Genomic DNA, 13,480 nt, shown 5'->3' with positions numbered 1-13,480 from the left:
GTCAGCAGGCAGATCGGTCATATAGCACAGCAGGGTGAATCACAACCATCAAATGACATATTGAGAAATTGCTTGCCACAACAATGTTTTAGGTGCCTCACGGAGGTTTGAAGAGATCAAAGTGAGCGTCAAGTGAGACCCATATTTTCCTGTGTTGTGGGTGGTACCGTTTTTTGTATGTGTTTTATTTTAGCTACATGACCCGGCACGCAGGTTGAACCAGGCATTTTGGAACCAGATTCACTCCTCCAAATCTAACCAGCTCTGCTGCAGGCTGTTTTCTGGGAGCACCAGGTTATACCAGTTGAAATGGATGTATGACATGTGTTTGGGTTTAATGTGTGGATTTGTCAGTTGGTCTGATCATTTTCCAGAAGGAGATGATCCGTTAAACAAAAGTAGTCTATTCTAACTTGGTGCACAGAGGAGCTTTGCTCATGCAGCTCAAAATGCAACCTATTGACATTGTTTTGAGGTGTAGGAATTCCTTGTATCCGTAACGTCTTTAATCGTACTGTCCATAACCTTGTTCGCAATCTAATAAGGGCTCGCAACACATTTTGCATCGTTTTTCCAGAACAACCCTTGCCACCTGGAGACGCAGGTGGTAGTTCTGGTCGGTTTTCTGTGTCTCGCTTTCTTCTCAGTTGTACTCCGTGCACTTCTCAGTTGTACTCCGTGCAGAAACCCAGAGGCTTGGCAGTTGACACAATGGCATGTGTGCCTTCTTTATTTAATGTCTTTTATGTTCGTTTTACACATCTTGATGTCGCCTTTCACATAAAGGGACTTTTCTTTTCTCTGAGCTTGGTGCACTTTCCATTCCAGTGTCGAAGACAATCACTAAATGTCGACACAAAATGGCAGCATTTTTCGTTTAGTGCAAACAAGTGTCTAATGTAAAGTGTATATTTTGTTTTAAGCAATCGCAGGTATTTGTATCTGGTATTGTTGCCCCTTTATGTTTTTGCTATGAAATAATTAAAAATAAGCAACTGATTATGTTTGCTATTGGCTAAATAGGCGTATTCGCCTTCTGTCGGGGGAACTAGTGCCACAAACTATTTATCTACTTACACTAGAATATTCCTTTGTCTGCCCCAGGAAAGCAGTACTCATTCTTCCTTTACTTGAATATAGTTTTATTTACTTGATCTAATTGAATCATGATGTACTGCCCTTTTTGTGACAGTCTCATTCTACATGTGTACTGCACGTTTATTCCAATATATGGAATCACTGTACGTGTGAGTGTGTGTGTTTCCTTTTTGTGAGTTTGTGTCTTCCTGACATAGCATCCTTTCCTTCACACTAGTAGTTCCACCTTCATCACACACTTCAATGGTCTTGCCACCGCACATCTGCCTAATGCCACCGCACATATTCTCCCTTACAATACTTTCCTCTCTTTCATGTATCACCCCACCCTGCCCCACTCCCTCTTTTCCGTGTGACCACATTTTTCCTTTGCCATCCCCAAAGCTGCTCCACTACATCATTGCCTTTCGCACACTTATATTTGCAAATCACACCACCATTGTTTACACATCTGTTTTCGCCCACCCAACATTTTATCCTACCTGAACACACCCGTGCTTTACTACACTATACACCCTAATCTCTCACTAGATCCTAACTAAGCACACTCTGCACTAACACATGTATAATGACATTTCCTGTCATTCCAGATAGTCTTTTCAAATATGTGTTTATACCAGCCTGGTAGTAAAATCCTCCTGGGCACCATTGTTACCAACAGCAAAGGTGTTTTATTTTTCTACTGTGGATATATAACATTACAATATTCAATTTTGTCTAATTAAAATGGGTACTATTTCTTTTATTAATCAATCCATGCTCCTCAGCCTTGATGTTGACCCTCTAGGAGCTTCGTTACGAGGCAAAAAGATTTTCATTCTTCAATATGTAGATAATATAGATCATTATCTCAATCTCTTTAGAATTAATGAGTCTGAAAATTATTTTAGAAAAAGCTTATGAATTTATCTCGTCCTTCCCCCATGAAATAAACCCTCCAAAAAACGTCATCAATCTCCTACCCCCCCTCTCACAAATGGTTAAAATTGCTCTCACTTATCTGGATTATTGACCAAAAATGAAGAGTCCGCATAATTCCAAAATCGACAAAACGACTTATAAACAAATGCACTTCTGAACATGTGTACAGTAATTGAAGCTGTCCTATCTCCACAGGGCCCACAGTCGCTGGCAGCTTTCAGCGATGATAACCTGTCATCAATAGCCGCCCCGGAGCAGGGAAAATACGGCCCGCGCCGGAGCAATGGACCCACATGTCCGACTCCATGCGCTGCTTGTCTCGCCCCGATACCCACTATTTTGGCAATAATGTGATCTCCTGTATTTCTTGACGCCCCTCTATCCATTCCCGGCAGTCCCAATATTGTGCCTCCTCCAGTTTATCCTATGGTGTTTGTTTGCCACCATGAAAGGCTCACCGAGCACAGAAGGATGAAAGTCTGACTCAACCCAGTCGGGATTAAAACTTGTGGCATGCAGTTGTGATATTTAGATGTTGAAAACGTGATGGTATTGACACCTTAGGATTTCCCCCATTTTTTTAAATTCATTTCGTGTAAATGGCCACAAAAAAGTCAGTATATACTGACTTTTTTGTTTGATGCACATAAGTACACGAAAATGCCTGCGCACTCTCGCAGAAGATCTGAACAGCGTCTTTCAGCACACGAGTGACATTTTTGCCGGAAGGACAGATGTCAAGGAGGCAGGCCGTAGCCACAAAAGTGGTTCCCATTGTCCAATGTCGGAAATATGTTAAGGAAGCAGAACGGGTCGTTGTTTTTTAATTTTTTTATTTACATGCTAATAATGGCTGGCCCGCTTAATGAGACACGCAGCTCACCCAACTCGAAACAAGCATTTGCAATGCAATAGATCTCGCATTTATGCAAGTTTGAGCTGTTGCCATTGTAAATGACAATGCCTTTTATTTATGTATTGGTTTTTAAATTTGAAATAAAAAGCATGGACAATTACAATGCCAATAGCTAAAACTTGTCATTCCTTTCCTCCACATATTGTTGTCACTTAGCGCCCCAAGGCGGATTTAGGACTTATGCACGCTATATTAGCACACCACGTAACATCATATTGTCCCTTCTCGCCATGCTATGCACCACCAAGCCCAGGTGTTCATTTATACACCAATTCAAAGTTTGAAAAAAAATTGATGCAACGCATTGTCATACACAATGCCAATAACTCAAACTTCAATGCTGCGAGACCTATTGCATTGTAAATGCTTGTTATGTCTTCTGGTTGATGTGCCTTGTCTAATAATGTTTCACCATGGGGACATTTAGCTTTCAAATTGTGACCACTGATCAATGTTCAGTTAGGCGAATATGGAGGGGCCGCAGCCCGTTTCGTCTACATAGCCTTGTCCACACTGGCATTTTAGAAGATAAATCAAATTTTGTGTTTTTTAGTTTGAGAGTGTGCGTGATTGTATGGTATATCCAATGTGTGTGGATACTTTTTTCTAAAGCGCTGTCACAGGCCAAACATTGGCCACATTTAAAGTTTCCTTTGATGGGATGCGTTCCATCTATGGTTTTTTTTCATGAACTTCCTCTCGTTGGGAAGCCATAATCGCATAATATTGTCCATCAGGTTCCTGTTTCTCCAGTGGGTGAACATTGGTTTAGGGATCCTAGTGTTGTTCTCCGGGTTGCTGTTAAGATGTGCCAATTGGAATTGACAATTAGGCGTTCTTTTTCATAGAGTGCTGAATGTCTGGTGATGCATAATAATTTAGGGTCGCTCTGAGTTTTTTTGCTGGCCTCCCTTTATATGTCTCTTGGGATATCCACTTTTGCTGAATTTCTCCTTCATAGTGATTTCCTTCTCATCATAATCTGCAATATTAATGCAATTGTCTTAGTCTAAGGAACTGACCAAAAGGAATTCCTTGGTTTGGTTCCTCGGATGATAGCTGTTAAAATGAAAGAGAGTATTGCATGCAGTAGATTTGACAACTAGATCCACTTCAAGTTTTCCTAATTTCTGTTGAATCCATATGTCTAGAAATTCTACTTGGTATGTGTTGGTATTGGCAGTGAATTTCAAGTTGGGGGTCACATAAGTTGAGCCATTCCTAAAGATTCATTGAGGCTGTCCTGTTCACCTGCCTAAATGAAAAAAAGTAATCTATGTACCATTAGCACATTTTCACTGATTTAAAGGAAGGGGCCACTTCATTGTGCATTTATTTCTCCTCAAAGCTGCTAATCAAGATATTAACTATGATCTGCTTACACAAGGCACCCATACTTACTCCTTCCTTCTGGAGGAAAAGGTCCCTCTCAGGCATTTTCTTGAAAAATAATGTAAAATTTCCTAGCTAATGTAACATAAAGTTTCAATTCTGTTAAGGACCTGGGGGGGATATTTATGCATATTCCCTTTGCTTTAATTAGAATAGCAGCCATTTTTAACATACAGGAAAATCTACTAGTCCCAAAATGCCTTGGGAATACTGGATCAGTTCATAAAGAACAAACAATATAAAAATGAGTCTGAACAACAGGCAATCAGAACACCTCCTGCAGCAATATAGTCCTTCACTTATGTCTCCACATCCTCTTTTAGTCATGTGAGTCATTCCGATATCCTGGAATCAAGCTTTTTGCTTATCAGCCTCTGTCCCTGAATAGAAATAGAAGCAGTCACTCAAAAGTTCCACTAACTCTGTGAACAGAACAGGTAGTAGGGGAAATCCGTGCAGGGTAGTGGTAACGGTAGCTCCAATAGGTATCCTGTTAAATGCTAATGCTCAAAGGTCACCATACAACGACCACCTCATGTTGCAAACTGTAGGCAAAAGCCCACGTAAGTACAAAGCAAAAAATTGGCAGCCCGAGTAAGTGGTAGCAGCAAATAAAGTCCAAATATCAGTCCTGGGTGTATTCTTCTTGTTTATTCCAAGTTTTCAAGATATCTCTCAATGGTATCCACCTTCTTTAACAAAATGACTTTAAAGCACAGTCCATGCCCACACATGTTTCGTCCATGTGGCTATATGCCTTAGACTTCATCAGGGCAAAGAACATTAATTCAAAGCACTAGGTAATTGAAAGTCGCACAAAGATAAATCATTGGTAAACCTAAAATTAAAGTATGTACTTTCTTCTGATAGCAAACATATTCCAACGTTCAATATTACAAGTTCAAGATCATCGCAGTCAGCCAAATATGCTGGAAGTGAAACCAATTGAAGTTTGACATTTTATTCACATCAAGCTCATGAGTTAGAACATCTTCAAATGAAGTTTAGTAAGGTGAAACAATACATTAGGATGTAAACAATATTCACATCAATCCCAAAGCATTTCTCGCAATGGGATGCCCTTCGTCAGGAAGAACACCCAAACTGGATTTTAATGCATGTCCAACTGGCGTTAAACCAACATGTAGTGCCTACATGCCAAGGAAGGTGAACAGACCACAGAAAGCCAAAGTGTGTCATGGTGCCGAGCACATGAAGAAACAACGTGTTAAAGTGGAAAAAAAGATGTATAAACAGTGTGAGGTAAGATCACCCCAGTGACAGATATCGAAGGCTAACGGCAAAGGACTCCATAGAAGTCGTGCAATTTAGTGAAAACGTGAGATTCAAAGCCCGCACCAAGTTTAAAAGACCCACGCTTCTACGGGATACTTAATGTAAGTTCGCGGTAGCGAGTATTCTCGCTTGTTTTACGCTTTGCGATTTCTCTTTTGATTATACTAAGTAACACACTGTCTGTTGATCCCCTTAGGGGATTCACTGACACATACGAAACTGCAGCGACTATCCCGTAAGAGCGCGGGTCTTTTAAACTTGGTGCAGGGTTTGAATCCCACCAGACCAACTGTCGAGATAAACCAACTTTTTTAACCCTCTAAGCCCACCACAAGCGCCTTTTTTAAACACAAGTTTCCCAAACAGTGGATTGATTTGCACCAAATCCCGAAAGCATGCTTTCTGCATCAAGTTCTAACTTTCTGCCAAATTTGGTGTAATTTTGTTTAGCTGTTTTTTTCTGTATTGCTTCCTAAAGTTTTCTATGGGATTTAACATGGGAAAACAAAGTTTTGACCTTGAGAGTATTTTTCCTTTTGCCTACTGGAAACTGTCATTACCTGCCTCTTCCATCTTCCTCGCCACAGTCCTGACATATGGAGCTGTTCCGTACCCCGTGCACAGAGTTTCACCTATATTGCTCAAATGTAAGCCCCACCCTACTGAGTGTACTGAAAGTGCACCCATACTTGACTATAAGGGTGGGTCTTATCCATACTATTTCCTGTTTTTCTTTTCTTTGAGTTTGCATTCAGCTATTGATGCTATTAGAGGGACTTCTGCGTAGTTTTCATTCATGGCGACCATTGGTTTGCAAGCTAGTTCCTCCTTGGGATCTACCTCTGCTTTTCTCTTATCTTCAGGGTACTCTTTTTGACCCTTTCTCTTCAGTGCTTCTAAAGTTTTTGACCTGAAAGGTTATTTTTTTCCTTGTGGCTATTTCCTCAGGCTGTTGGTTTAGAAATATTGGGATGGCTCTTTATCATGAAACCTTTATTAAGATTGAGCTCCTGCTTTTCTTTCCTTCCCAAAGGTTTGTCTTCTTTATATCTTTCTCAAGACATTGTGTTGCCTTCTTTCTTTCATTCGGAGCAGGAGGTTCTGTAGCATACTCTGGATCTAGTCAGAGGTTTGACTATTTACTAAGAAAGAATCTCTTCTGTTCAGAAGGTGGATTTTCTCTTCAAATCCTACGGTGTCCACCTTGAGTCGATGGATGAAGACCGTTATGTCCTTAGCTCACCAGAATGCAGGAGTTTACTGGCTGTTGGTAATCCAATGGCATTCCACTAGAGGTGTATCCTCTTTGTGGGTTTCTTTCAAGGTTGCCTCATTACAAAATATTTGTGCTGCTGCAACTTGGTCTTCTCGCTGCATATTTATTTCTCATTATAAACTTCGTGTGGGGGAGTTGTTTTTAACAGCTTTTGGTTCTACAGTTCTTTCGGCAGGTGTTGAAATAGTTAATTGTCATTTAATTTTAATAAACCACTTGGTGTCACAGTATTTTTGGGCTACTGTCATACATTTTCTTCTGTTCTTACAAACTTTGTCTTATGCTCCTTATGTTAGGACTGTGGCAAGAAAGGTGAATGAGGCAGGTAATTAATCTGTTACTTACTGGTAATCTTCATTACTCCAAGTCCTAGTCTTCCTCGCCACAGTCATATATTCCCTCCCTGCCCTCCCATGAGAGTGGTGAGAGGAAATTGATGTATTTCTTTTTTTTGTTCTATCGTTGGTGATTTATAGGAAGTAGTGTGATAAACCGCACTTTTTTAGTCAAGTAAGGGTGCAAGTCGTGTGTACTTAGCGGGGTGGGTCGTAAATATTTGCAATATGGGTGAATCTCTGTGCATGAGCTATGGACTTGGAGTAATGAAGATTACCAGCAAGAACCCAACTCATTTTGGGAATCGTAGTCCACTTTTCAATTAGTGTTTTTTTGGCAGTTTATCATCCACCTAGACTTACACAGGACTCCTGACAATGTAGGACAATGGGCAGACGTCCTACTGTCATACCTACCAATTTTTTACTTTCAGTCTGTCATCTAGCGTTATTTGAAAACATTGGCCATAGTGATAACCAAGACCAGAAGATTCTGTAAGATTGACAAGGACCCACGGTACCTGTCCCATATGATAACATTCCTGTAAGAAAGTGGCTCTGTATATACTGCACCAAAGTAAGGTGCAGTGTGTACAGAGTCCACAGTCCCCAGAGGATTGGCAGAGGTTAAAGTTAGATATAACCTTACTCTCTAAAGTGGTAGCTTGGTCGAGCAGTAAGGCAGTATCAGAGGACAGTGCAAAGCATTTGTTGTACACACTCAATCAGCAAATGATCTCACACACTCAAGAACTGAACTCTAGGCCAATTGTTTTGTGTCAAAATATATAGTTGTTTTATTTTAGAACCAATAAGGTATCAAAATATACTTTCTCAGAATGAATTACTTTAGTTTAAATACTTTGCAAAGAGGCAATAGACTTTTAAGTACAGTAGTTACAGATGTTGCAATGGTTAACACAATTTCAAACACAATGCAACATTGAGCTCAATGGGAATTTCTAGTTAAATGCAATTAGTTACTTTATGGATTACTTTTCTAACCACAGGACATGATTCTAGATTCAGTCCTGGGACATCTCCTGTAAACAGTTGAGTAAAAGCGTTTTGGTTACAGTAGTGATTTTTAAGGAATATTATTGTATTTTAAAAGTTGACACTTAGAAATTTTTTTTTTGAAAACCTTTATTTGACATTTTCAACCAGATACAAACACGGGCCTACAACCCCCAGGGCTGGCCGCTAAGCAATTGCTACACAATACTACGATCAAAACTTCAGACCCAGCCTCCCGGGGAGCATAATCGCTACATCCACAATGCGTACTGGTTGGAAGACATATCAAATTGGAAACAGGATACAAAAGGTTTCATTTTATAATATAAGATAGAAGGATCAGGTGCCATACAATATCTCAAGCTATGAAGTGGGGGCGAGCGAAATAGCAATGTGTCCACAGTTAATTCGTTTTCATGTAGGTCAGTGGCGTTTAAGCAGACGACACCCGGATAAACAAGTATACTATTACGGTTCGCGCCAGCATTTATGCCCGCCCCGTGGCCCAGAAACATCGTGAGAGTTGAGGCACAGATGTGAAATCAGAGATGGACCAAACAAGGAACCCACTACACTGACCCGGAAAAGGAGAAAAGAAAAGGCCAAAGAAAGATAAGAAGAGAAAAAAGGCCATAGAAACAAAGAAAAAACAAAACTCCCATCCCCACACCCTGCACCCCTGCAGATGACTACGGCCTACCCCCCTAGCAGCGTGCCTGTCGCCCGAAACCCGAAATATAGAAGAAACAGGGAAAAAAAGGAAAGAAATTAAACCCCACCACCCGAAGAGGGGAAATGGAGGAGGGCTTTATTCAACGCACTCCCGGTCTCTCGCCCCCGTCCTAACCAACCCCGCCCCGGACTCCGTTAATTCAATAAAACAATCCCGTTAACCATAATACCACAATGAACAACCCAGACAACAATCTCAGCCTTGGCCCCGTCGATGAAATTCGCTGAGTCCGTAAGGGGAAGAAAGCCCCGTCCTCAAAATGTCGAATGTTACACAGAAGTTGGCAGAACAGGGGTCCACAGATGAAAAAAGAACGGCAGGTCCCAAATTAGACGGCTGGTACCAACGATGCCTCTCTCCGTCTCCGAAGCCAGGCTTTATCCCATCCGCCATCTTGATAGACCGACTGGGGAGGTGGGTCGACACAGTCCAAAACAGTTCACAGTACCAATTAAAAGGAACCGAAGTGGGGACAGCATGTAAATGTTCCGACAGTTGCAAACCCGGGGATTCCAACGGATTAATTGAGTCACCAAGTACGGTACTTTCGGGTAGCTCCACTGCGATAGGGGCAAATACAACTTCCGGCGCCGGGTCTAAGTACGCCACCGGGGCGTTAATCGAAAGGCGTGCTGGCCGCCGGGTCTCGGGCGTTAAGTCAGGATCCGGTCTCAATCCTTTGATTCCATCCGCCGCCAACAACAGGCTGCAGGTCTGAGCTTTAACAGTCTCCTGAAGTGCCACAAGGGCCTCCAGCACCGTCCGCAATGACGGGCCACTTTGAGCCTGCTCCGTCAGCCTCCATTTTTCCTCAGGCATGGTGGTCCCCACGGAGAGGCGCCTTCTCCGGGGGAAGATTAGGCGGAGCAGGAATGAGCCATGAGGGACAGACTGTTAGCGTGCAGTAGCGCGTAGCGAGATTCCAACCCAAGGGGCACCGGCGATATGAATGCCGGACCCCCGCAACACAGCACTGTGCGTCGCTCGTCACCTCACCTCCTGTAGAACACCAGGCAGCAGATGGTAGCAGAGCAATCCCAAAATTCAGAATGTTCCAGAGACCGGACCAAACCGCATTCAACAGTCTGTTGTTGTTCAACTCGGACCCGGCTAGGCCAGCACTCGAGACCCCGGCTTCTCGGCTGGGTTAGGCCTCAAATCGGTCCTCGACGTTACTCCGCTCCACGATGTCGGAGAAACTCCGGGATCACATCATCGGAGTTCAAATCGGGTCACACACACGGATCCGGGGCAGGAAATCAGGATAGGTGGCAGGATAGTAGAGCGTAGGACGGAGGTCAGCAGAGCCGGGAGACTATGCGGCCATCTTGGTTGGTGTCGTAGCTCCTCCCCCCCACTTAGAAACTTTTTCTCATAGAATCACCAATGTTATCATCTGGGAGGAAATTCACTTAGCAGGTAAGGAGTGTTATCGTTACTTTTTCTTACTCAGTGGTGGATCCTAGATCCAGCACTGGTGCATCTCCTGTAAACAGTTGAAAGAAATGCGTTTAAGTCATACAGGCGATTTCTAAGGAATATTTGTAGTTTGTGAAAATCAACACTTAGAAACTTTTCTGGTGAAAACCAGACAATGGATTCCTATGGAAGGAAATTCAAGTTACTGGTAAGTACGGTTAAATCTACTTTTCAGTGTCAGTGCTGGGCTAAAAGATGCAGCACTCTGTTCTCTCCTGATAACAGGTGAGTAAATCAAATTCGTTGTTAAGCTGATTTTAAGTGACTATTTTAAAGTTCCAAAACTCCACACTTAGAAGAATTTCCAAGTGAAACCAGTCAATGTTACCCTATTTAAGAAAAGTGAGTTATCGGCTTTTGGGTTACTACTCGACTGGCAGAGTTCAGGTTCTGGGCATAGGCTCAGGGGTCTCCCAGAGTCCGGTAGGTACAGTTGGTACAACCTCAGCGGCCCACGGGCAGCCGGGTGCAGAGGTAGTTAGGCCCAATGTTATCCAATGAGAGGCAGGGGGGCCTTCGGTTGGTGGCTGCTGGCAAGCAGACCACGCGGCTGTGAGAGCTGGGCTCCTGGTCACTTGCTCAGGGCTAATGTGGAAGTAGGTTAGGACCAAGGTTGCACTGCCAGGGGCACTCGGATGGCTGGATGCAGGGTTCTTTTGAGCCGTCAGGCGCTCAATGTTATTCAGTGGAGAACTTGGAAGGTGAACAAAGGCTGCAGGCTCGGGGACGAAGAGGAGCGACCAATACTTAGAGGGGTAAGTTGAGATCTTGGAGGGTAGATATGCACCGAGGAGTTGGGCACAGGGGGACGTGGGGCACCGTGTGCAGGGGTGTCTTTTGACGTCGGGAAACCTTACCCTCTGCTGGTCGCTGTTGGAGGGGTCCCTTGCTGTGAGGCTGCAGGCATCGTCTGGGTCGTCGAGGAGGGTCCATGGGCACTGGATTCCAGGTCCTAATTGCCAGGGGGACGTCCTCAGGGTCTTTGTCCACTCAGGCACAGGCTGAGCTCGGCGGGTGCAGAGTGAGCTGGATTCGCGGTTCCTGGCTGGCACCAGGGGTATTGCTGTTTGAGCAGAACCTCTGCTCATGGGAGTCCCAGTCTTTAAGAGGTTCAAGGCAGGCAGGTCCTCCGGGGTTTTCAAGGTTGTTGTCCGCAGGAGACGCCGGGATTTAGCAGGAGCAGGTTCAAGGATCAACAGGCCTGTAGGGCTGGGGACAACTCAGTTGGTGTCGTCCTCTTGTTAGCAGCTGCACAGCAGTTCTTCTTCTTGATCTTCTTTCTTTTTTTCAATTCGGGATCTGAGGAAGGAAGGTTCAGGGTGACCCTAAATACTAAATTTAGGGGCGTTACAGTTAGGGTAAGGGCAGGGACCAATGGGTCACTCTCCTGGGGTGGGTACACCCCCTATCCTGCTCCTCTCCTGTGGGGGGGGGGGCAGGAGCCTCTCTCTCATTAGGCAGGGCTCCCCATCCTCAAGATGGCTGGAGCCTGGAGTTGTGCTTCACCTCGCCTCTTCCACCTGAGGGGTGGAGTTGGTACAGGCTGGCACACCCCCTTTCCTCACGTTGGGTTTCTCGACAGTCTTCCCGCCAGAGTGGGGGGCAGAACCGGTGGGGCCAGTTGCTGAGTACAGCAAGTGGCCTGGAGAAGCTCACAAATGCGGCATACCTTTGAAGTATCTCCTGCCCATCGTGGGGGAGGAGACCTAGCACCTCGCCCAGGATGTGCATTGTTGCAGGCCCAGGAGAGCGAGGGCTGTCTACTCAGGGGTCCAGCAACATGTCTGCTGTGTGGCAGCCTAGGCAGCCTCTCAGACAAGACGTGGATTGTAGGCTAGGGTTCAGGGGCATTGCTAAGATGCCCTCTGTAGTGCATTTTACATTAAATCCCACACTGGTATCAGTGTGGGTTTAACCCCTTCGCTGCGGGGTTAAATCCCCCGCTGTGCTGGGGGGGGGGGAGGCGCGCACGGCGCCCACATGCTCATGACGAGCTGAGCTCGTCATGAGGCACAGCGCTCCGGTGCTCATGACGAGCTCAGCTCGTCAAAGGTGCATTGGCTCCGTGGAATGTTCAGCACAGCGGGGGAATTATCTCCCCATGTGAGCGTTCCACGGCCCATGACGAGCTCATCATGAGCACCGGAGCGCCGTGGCTCATGACGAGTTCAGCTCGTCATGAGCATGCAAGAGGTTAAGGTTCTGAAAAGTTTGATATCAAACTGGTCAGTCTAGAGTGTAGTCATTATGGTGCTGTGGAGTTCGTAATGACAATCTCCCAGCACCATATACTCTTAATGGCATCACTGCACTTACAGTGCCCAGTAATGGCACTGGGAACTCTAGGGGCACAGGGCTCATGTACCTGTGCCCACACCACTGGCATAGTGCACCTGGCTAGAGGGGTGACTGAAGTATGCAAGGGCAGTGGGTTCGTGGGCATGGCACACTGGGATGTGTGCCATGTCAACTCTCTGTTTAGTTCTGCACAAAGTCACTCAGCCTGCAAAGGCAGTGTGTGTTTGGCAAGGTACAGGGCCCCTAAGGGTGGCACAATAAGTGTTGCAGCCCTTAGGTGTCTTCTCTGGTCATAGTGCCCTGGGTACCTAGGGGTACCATTTACCAGGGGCTGACCTGAGACCAGAGATGCCAATTGGATTTTGGTTTCAACACAGTTTTCAGGGAAGGAACACAGGCCCTGGGTACCTGGTTGGCAGGAGCCCAGGGCACACTCAGTCAAAGTACATCAGCCATTCAGCAAAAAGTGGGGGCATACCATGCTAGAAAGATGGCACTTTCTCACAATTCCCCATCGAAGCCTACATACGTTTTTAGTATCTCAGCTTGCAAATGCTGAGCAACTCCTATGGTCATATCTCCATGCCAGAAGATGCCTGGAGCCTAGTGTAATTTTTGTTTGACACATTTGTACTTGTGCTACTTTTTCTACCTCTGAATGAAAACTTGTTCTGTTTAAAAGAAAGTACTCTGACTGAACCGAGTTTGAGAGTGATTAC

At 44.7% G+C, this 13,480-nt stretch overlaps 1 protein-coding gene across 1 annotated transcript in view; it reads left to right on the top strand.

Moving 5' to 3' along the window:
- Positions 1-13,480, top strand: part of NFS1 (NFS1 cysteine desulfurase) — a 588,248-nt gene that overhangs the window by 31,162 nt on the left and 543,606 nt on the right. The gene's annotated exons all lie outside the window — the stretch shown is intronic.

Source organism: Lissotriton vulgaris, chromosome 7, assembly GCF_964263255.1.
Source record: "Lissotriton vulgaris chromosome 7, aLisVul1.2, whole genome shotgun sequence".
Taxonomy (NCBI): Eukaryota; Metazoa; Chordata; class Amphibia; order Caudata; family Salamandridae; genus Lissotriton; species Lissotriton vulgaris.
Note: the sequence above shows the minus strand (reverse complement) of the source record. Positions and strands in the feature narration are given on the sequence as shown.